Raw genomic sequence first — 9,593 nt, 5'->3', positions numbered from 1 at the left:
ACTGTAAATGAGTAGAAAGAAATCTGTGAAATATTGTGAGAACAATGGGGAAAATGTATGTGGGCAGGCAACATTGTTCAAAAACCACAGAAAATAAATAAGGATATATGCTTCGTAAGAAATTGAAATGCTTGCAGGAGATGCCCGTAATTTTACAAATACTTTCACTCATTCAGAGGCTGCAAGGCTTCAGTCTGATGAAGCAGGGTGAAATGGGTTAACTACTTTCGATGGGGAGATGTTGAGATGGATGGCTAACTGTCTGAAAAGTGTCTGGACATATTGTATAAACTCAACCCTATCTGCCTGCACAGCAAGGCTTTTGAGGCCTCAGAAGATGACCGTCATCTATGCATGAAATGCATGGATTTAAAACATTGTCTTGACACATTTGTAAAAGTTCTTATCAATGTATTATTCATTATGACTGTGTAAGAGAATTTTTGATTACTTAATAACTGTGATCAGATGTGTTTGGTGAAGGGTATCAGCAATCACAACAAATTTAAAGAATACTAATGCATGAAAATAAGGGCTGCATCAGAACATGCTCTTAAGAAATTGCCATTGGATTGCTCAACTGTGGACCTCAAGCTGCACCAGGCATACTGTATGATCATCTCTGACCGCAGCCAAAGAGCAAACGACTCCAGTTGTGAGCCGCTAAAGAATATGCATCAAAACTGATCTGGTCAGTCGCGCTGATACAAATGTGCAGGAACGTGTTTTGTTCCTTTTTATAAGGTTACCCTTGTCCGTGTATGTATGTCTGTATGTCCATGTCTCCTCATGAACTGCCAGACACAATTCAATAGAATTTCACACATGCTTTGTAGGGGCGCTTACGATGCACATGTCATTGTTGGTTTCTTGAATTTTACAATGATTTTCACGTAAGCTCGCATACATTCACTTTTGGGTTCCTCTCCCCAGTGGTTGGGGCATCTGTCTTGTCCACACATTTTTTAGGTTGATTTCTTTTTCCACCTGGATTTGTTGTTATGGAGCAATAAATGTGAATGAAATTGAAGACTTGGAATGCTTTGAACACACATTAATTGTCAAAAAGATTTTCTAGAGCACTTTTAAATGTTTTTTTTTTTTTTTTTGGTGGCAATACAACAGTCATGTTCAGATAGTTAAGCCCTCTCATTTAGTCAAATGCAAGGATCAAACAGGGGACAAATGGTGTAAACTGTTGCAATAAATGATATATATGAAGCACTATGTGAAGTTGACTGGGTGTAGTTTAGACTGTTGTGCATGCATATGGGTAAGTTTTGTCAATATTGATGTGTATTGTGCATATATACTGACTTCAACCAAAGCTTTGGAGATATCTGTGACAACGAGACTGGGCTACATAATGGTAAAATTAACATTTGCATTGTTGTAATGACATGGGAGAAATCAAATATCAAAACATGCTTATTGACAGTCAAATGTGGCAACTTAGAAGTGTTAAAAATGCGAAAAAATAAACAAAAACAGAAACTTCAAAAAGAAGAGCTATGAAGATTTTAAAGTGTTATGTTATAATAATCCATTTATTGGGGCCACAATCGGCAGCTCCTCAAACAACCCTGTTGCCCGGAGCCAGATGGGATAAGGATGATCTGTGAGGCAATTTGTCAAAGTGCCAACTCTGTGGGAAAAGACTTAAAAAATCCATTCAGTAACTAATACCTTTGTTTCCATTTTGCACTTTAAGATGTGCTGCAACGCACAACAACAACTCACCGCCATGATTGTTCATCCATTCCCAGATATAGTGTTGGCATAGAGACTTACTTTATCATAGATGTATCTATTTTTGTGACAAGAATGTGACAGACAAGAATATTAAATACCTGATAAATTATTCTGTTTCATTGGTTTTCTATTGTATTATCACTGTGGGAACATTTTTCATGGGGAATAAAGTTCTAATAATAATTTGCCTTATTTTTTGAGACACTTTTACATTGTGCATACACCAAAAATACATGATCACGGGTTTATAGTTTCTCACCAGAGCAAAATATACAAACCAATATTTATTTTCTTTGAACAGATGAAAGAACTGAACCAACATGTTGATAGTCTACTGAATGTTCTATTTCCGTTGTATTGTACTTTGATACTTGTCTCTAAGTCTCAAAACTGTTTATTGATCATATTATATCTGTTCATTGACTTTACCTGATGTTCTTCAATGTCTGTGGAACTGTACTTCACATGAATAAAATCATATGATGACCACGTCACATGTCCACAAAATACATTTGTCAAACTCACAGTCGATCCTTTTCACCCAATCGATTGACATCCTGACATTTCAAATCAAAAGCTTCACACAGTGAAGTAAATTTGAGCATCGCCTTATTCCATTTTGATATACACTTTAGCTTTGCTGACTAGTTGACCCACATTGCTCACGTTAATTCCAACAAAGTTACCTCTTATGTGTCCACCAGTCATGGTTAATTTTTTTTTTTCATTCTATCTTAAGGAGAGAGAAAAATGTTTACATTTATAAAATTAACTTGTTTATCTGATTCATCTACACAGAATTTTCAATTCAAAATATTTGCAAAACATGCTTAAAATCAACAGAGCCTGTGGCATTTTTTTATTACAGTTAGGCCATTACCTTACGTCCAGTGGTCTGCAATGACCGATGAGTTTTTAATATCCAGGAGAAAGTTTGTATGAGCCAATAACACATCTACATATGAATATAAAAAAAATGCTGCATGTTTGTTTTGCTCAAATGTTAAAATGATATGCTGTGTTGTGATGTTGGTCTCTTGCCTACAGCACCATGTTTGATCTGGATTAAATGCAAGTAGGTAGAGAGAGGACATTAAGAGTGTCTTGAATTGCCTGGAGGTCAAATGTGTCCCAAAACTGGGTCATAACCAATAACCCACTGAATCCTGGATGTCTAAACCTCCATTTGATGCACATGACATCACTGACAGGGCTTTAATAATTTTGAGTAATGATCGTTAATACGTTTGGCAGATAGAACACACAACACAAATATTTTGAGGGTGTTCTCGTGCTTTAACAATTTGCATGTTCTCCCCATGTCTGCGCAAATTTCCACCTCCAAAAATGTGCACTTCAGGTGAACTGGCCAGTCTCAAATTGCCTGTAGGGGTGAGTGTGTGTGTGCGTGTTTGTGTGTCCTACATGTGGCTCTGCACTGCACTGGCATTGCACCTCATGCCCCAAGTCCGCTGGGATAGGCTCCAGCAACCTGCAACAGCAGAAGAAAGCATGTGCTGAAGATGTATGTATGTATTCTTCAATGGCCATGCCTTTACAATCTAAAATGCAGTGGCTGCCAATGGCATCAATATGAGGGGTTCTTACAATAACATCGGCAAAGGATTTGATGCATAGGGATAAAAACATTCCAAAAGCCATGGAATGCAATGTTTTAAGAATTAGAAACATTTTTGAATCGGTCACCAATCACTAGCCCTAAAAATGTCTGTACCACATGCATAAGAACAGTGTAAAAGCATGTTATTATGCAGTAATATGATTGCTTTATGATGATGACATTAAGCTAACTTGATTAATTTGCTGAAACACTGTCACTTGTGGAGACTCATGAAAGTTGGTTAAAGCCTTCTGTCATGAATGTGGTTCTAAAGGTAATGCAGCATAATTCATGGCAACAGTTTTGAATTTAAACCAAAATCATATAAAACAGTACAGATGGCTAATAACAATGTATCTTTGACATAAAGGCCTCAGGATTTGTTATGGGAGAAATGATTGTTTACAGTAAATGTAGTTGGAGAATTCATAGGAGCACACAACTCTGGTTGGCCACTCCACTTGACTCACAGCATAGAAATTAACTTAAGCAAAACTCTACATGTAAGCTTGGATAGTTCAAGTAAAAAAGAAATGGTATTAAAGACCTTAAGAAAGATAAGAGGTCTAAATAGTTTAGTTAATTTGTCTTATCTTAATGTCAATAATTATCTTCACATTAAAAAAAAAAAGTCCCTCTCACCCTTTCAGGGTGGTATCTGTGTGTCATCCTCAAGCTCGGGTCCTCTACCAGAGGCCTGGGAGTCTGAGGGTTCTGTGCAGTATCTTAGCTGTTCCTAGGACTGCGCTCTTCTGGACTGAGGCTTCAGATGTTGTTCCAGGTATCTGCTGGAGCCACTCTTCCAGTTTGGGGGTCACTGCCCCAAGTGCTCCTACTACCACGGGGACCACATTAACCTTAACCTTCCACCACATTAACCTTAACCTTCCACATCTGTTCCAGCTGTTCTTTCAACCCTTGATATTTCTCAATCTTTTCATGTTCCTTCTTCCTGATGTTGTCATCAGCTGGAATCTTCACATCTATCACCACTGCTCTCTTCTGCTCTTTGTCCATCACCACTATGTCCGGTTTGTTAGCCAGTAGCTGTTTGTCGCTCTGGAAGCTGAAGTCCCACAGGATCTTAGCCTTGCCATTCTCAACCACCTTCGATGGTATGTCCCATTGGGATTTGGGTACTTCTAGTCCATACCGGGTACAGATGTTCCTGTACACGATCACAGCTACTTGGTTGTGCCTTTCCATGTATGCTGAGCTGGCGAGCATCTTACACCCTGCTACCACATGCTGGACTGACTCTGGGGCTTCTTTACATAGCCTGCACCTTGGGTCAGATCTACTGTGGTAGATATTGGCCTCTATTGCTCTTGTACTTAGGGCCTGTTCTTGTGCTGCCATGATCAGTGCCTCTGTGCTGTCTGTCAGTCCAGCTTTATTCAGCCATCGGTAGGTCTTCTTGATATCAGCCACTTCCTCTATCTGACGGTGGTGCATGCCGTGTAGGGGCTTGTCCCTCCATGTCGTCTCCTCCTCCTCCTCTTCCTCCTCAGGCTTCTGCTGTCTAAGGCATTCACTGAGCAGTTCATCTGTTGGGGCCATCTTCCTGATGTACTCTTGATTTTAGATGTCTCATCCTGGACAGTGGCCCTGATGCTCACTAGTCCTCGGCCTCCCTCTTTCCGCTTAGTGTACAGCCTCAGGATGCTGGACTTGGGGTGAAAACCTCCATGCATGGTGAGGAGCTTTCTCGTCTTGATGTCTGTTGCTTCTATCTCCTCTGGCCAGCTTATGATCCTAGCGGGGTATCTGATGACCGGCAGTGCATACATGTTGATGGCTCGGTGTGACGGAGTGGTCTCTACCGCTCCATCCATCTCCGTTCCGCATGCCTCTCTCCCTCGCCCAGGAGAGCGACTGCAGCAGCGCTCTCATTGTTTCCTGACAGGACCGCAGGAGCGCGGTACCTCTCAGACTGTTGCACGTACATTCTCGGGTGGGTCCACGTCAAACAAACTTTCGCGGTAGTGCGTTCGAGGGTGCACACTCAGCGCCTACGCGTTCTCACCACACCCACACAGAACGTGATGAGACGCTCACCTGAGGATGCTGCGTTCAGGCCAGCCAGTACCTGGACTAAACCATTTTGTGGATTACTGGATTGTTTTGGATTGTCTAGCTAACACTAACCCTAACAAAAAGACAAACTAAAACCATACAAACATGACAGTAAATATACAAAAGAGTAACATCAGAGTTGTTAACATATTGACAGCATGGTTTTGTAAAATATTTTTTAATTTAACAATATTGTACTAGAAATACATAACCCAATTTTCAGTAAACCTTATGAAACAGATTACATTAAACTAAACACACCATGGTTACCCTACATTTTAGGAAACCTAATTGTGGACATACACTAAATATATATATTAGTAGAAGACACAATTCTGAACACTAAAATAAAAGTTGCAGATTAAGAGAATCAGTAACTGTAGAAATTTAACAATGAATATCAATTACTCAAATTCAAGGAGATCAAAACAGGAAAAAGATTGTGGACACTCTTTGATAAGTTTTGAGATAAAGGAAAAATGATGGTAGGCCAACCCCTCTAGGAGTCATATATATATATATATATATATATATATATATATATATATATATATATATATATATATATATATATATATATATATATATATATATATATATATATATATATATATATATATATATATATATTTTAGTATATATATATATATATATTTATATATATATATATATATAATTTTTTTTTTCAAGTAAAAGTATTTAAATATAATTAAATAAAATGTTAACCTCAAAAAGAAAACGTACATTACGTACAGCAGCCTCCAATGAGTTGTTGTTTCTATCCATCTTCAAGGTGTCACTATCAGACAACTGAGAACCAATGATGATTTTGTGTCCTAACCATTTTGTTTTGTTTGATATGTTCTAGAAGGTTCCAACACAAGCATCTGACAGAATGACTAACAGTTCCGTTACCCCCAGACATGACGAAGAAAATAGAAAAGAATTTCATTTCTGTTGTCTCAACATTAATCAGTAGCTGAATGCCTCAAGGTGAACACTGGTAATCAAAAGGAAGTAACTGGCATGACATTCATCTTTTTTGTGTGGTGGCACACACACACACACACACACACACACACACACACACACACACACACACACACACACACACACACACACACACACACACACACATACAAACGACAACTCCAGCGAGCAACTGTCTGTCGAACCTTAACCCAATGATCTGTGACCTGTGATGGTTGTGCATACTCACATACAGTGAAAAATAAATTAGTAAAAAGCACTTGTCAGTTTCTATGTAATACTGCAGCACCACAGTCCAAAGTCAGTTTTTGCCAGGAGAGAATCCAGATTTATCTCAGATCCCTCAGTGGGATCAGTGACTCAGTAACTTTATTACTCAACTGCAGGGTTCAGAACGAGCTCTATTGCATCAGTACTTAAAGGGCTTTCACAGAAGCACTGCCTTTAACCAGCACCTTTGTGCGCCCATGTGTGATCTCCCTCACAGGAAAAGTATTTTTCATTTAAAAAGAAAATATATGCTGCTGTAAGAGAACAAAACCAGAGTCAGACGCTGTTCATATGACTTAAAACACAGAGATGACAGGGCCCAGCGACAAGTAGAAAGAGATCATGAGATTGTGTTTCAAAGCTACACAAGATTATATATAAGTGTTGTGTACACCATCACAGAAAGTCTGGATAATCTTAACACAGCTGCACAAACAAATTGGGACGTTGAGCATATTTACCTCTTCACTGAGTCCTAGAGTTTAGCCAGTAATGGCACTGCACCAGCAGTAATCAAAGTTACGTAGGGAAGCAAGGGCATTAGAGAGAATTTCAATGTGTTCTTGGAATCAGCAAATTCATGAAAAGCATATTTATTTGAAGAGGTAAATGTTCACATATGGTGTAACAATGTTCATGGAGGAAAAATACTGTTTTACTAATATCTGCATTGTTTACTGGTTGGTTGTATAATTTGTGTTTGTTTGCAATAGATCAATATTTGCAGATCAGTCTGCACAAAAAAAAAAGATGCCTATCCTTGTCCTAATCAATTGTTTTCATTCGCCTGGTTATGTGGCTATAATTTCTCGTTTGTCATTGAGGAGCTAATTTCGTCTTTTAAAAGTAATTTATTAAGGGACAGGAGGTAGTGTCAGTCACCATCAATTTGGCCATCTTAGGCTGCATGTAGATTACTGGTTTGTGATTTCAACAAGCAGCAAGCTCTGTGAAACGGTAGAAGGGACATTTGTATCCATTCATATTGTACATCTGACATAATCATTTCCAATGGAGACATTAGAAGTCATGTCAGGTCGAGTGATTAAAAGGATGGGTTCAAAATATTAAGAAATTTTTCACCCACTCTTGATGAGCTTGTTTAGCCTCCATAAATGGAAATGAGGTTTTCAGCTTATTAATGAATCATTCTTTTGTTCTCAAATTTCAATGAGGGAAGACTGAAAGATTCATTTCAATTCATTATATAGTATCATCCAATGTAGTTCAAAGTAAATGAAATTGGGAAAAATAGGGATGTGCAGAATGAATAAATCATAGACAAAAGCCATTACAATAAAAAATAATTTCACATTTCTCTTTAAATTAGCTAAAAAAAAATTGTTCTTTCTGTTGATGCTGAGCTCTGGGCAACCAGCTGCTTCCCAGCCTTTGTGGGCTTAGCTTCTCTTAAGATGTTATGTCAACATTCTATCTATTTAGTGTCCATTCGTGTGTTGTTTCTGTATTCCACCTCTCATCAGCATGTCCTGTTCCAATAACACATTATGCACACCATCCTAGTCTGACAGCAGCTCATCTCCAGCCAATTTTCAACAAGAGATCATCAATCACTGAAACAACAGGTCAGTCCGTGTCAGGCTGCCACCTTGTTCTACCCTGTCTCCCATCCAACACATCCACAAGATGAAGAGTAATCATCAGACTTCCAGGAAATCAAACAATGTTGTATATCCTGTCTGGACCAGATGCCATTAAAGCTAGCCCTTGGGTCGCGGCCAGTTTGCTGTTGTGAGAGTAGATCTATGCACCTACGTGATGACATCAGTTCTGGACTTGAGCAAGTGGAAGTTTCTCTTTTAATTATAGAAACTACACAAGAAAAAGAGCCAAGTTATGAATGTCACATTGTGTAGGACATGATCATTTACTATTATAAATGTAAAAATGTGGCTCACTTTGAGTTTGTGAGGTTCCCCAATATTAACTTTGCTTTGATGAAAGGGTATCAAGGATTACTGGCTGTTGTTGTTTTTTATAATTTCAATAGAATACTCAACCCGGGGCTTAAATTAATCACCTTAAAGACAATCTAAACTGAACTTAATATAATAAGCACACTGTGTAGAGTATTTATGTAAATCTGTTTAGAGGTGCATCCTTTCTACATAGATCTGCATTGGAATTTAAAGGGTTCTTTATTGACCAGTGAACACCCTCCAAAAATGTTCAAGATTAGTTTTTTCGTTCTTTCCCAATTAAATTTCAAATCAACCTTATTGTCATTTCACCCTGCATTAGGTGTGCAGGGCAGAATAAGAGACCACTGCTCAAGGACCTCTAAAGTGAAAAAAACTACCACATAAATAAAAAATCTGCCATGCAGTAATGAGTCAAGCCTGGGCATTTACAAAAATACAAAGAATATCGACTCTGCACAAGTCTTGAAGTCACAGGTTTTGCCATTAAATGGCACATCACTTTCATTTTGCGTTTTTGGGAGCACTGTTAAAATGTTTATGCATGTATACGAGAAAAAGATGAAAGGGAATATGAAGAAGAAATGAAAACAGAGGAAAATAACAGAAAAGACAAAAACCACCACAATGCCTACACCTAAATACATTTAAAACAGATTAAATGTGTCAAGCACATGTATTGATAAGAGGCTGGAGTCAGGTGAATAATCTATTCTTTAGTCTAATGGTCTATCAGAAAAAGCTATTAAATAGTGTTGTAGTTTGTCTCTTTATTATTTCTCTGATGGCAGAAAGTCAAGGAGTCTGTGCAATGGATGTGATGGGTCTCTGACAACATGACAACATTGAATACCTTGTGCAGATATTGGATCTGGAAGAGCTCCTTAGCAGTGGTTATAGAGGCCTCAATAATCCTCTCTGCATTCCTAAGAACGTTCTGCAAG

The sequence above is a fragment of the Antennarius striatus genome, chromosome 3, assembly GCF_040054535.1.
Source record: "Antennarius striatus isolate MH-2024 chromosome 3, ASM4005453v1, whole genome shotgun sequence".
NCBI lineage: Eukaryota > Metazoa > Chordata > Actinopteri > Lophiiformes > Antennariidae > Antennarius > Antennarius striatus.
The sequence above is the reverse complement of the archived record's forward strand: the minus strand, read 5'-3'. Positions refer to the sequence as shown.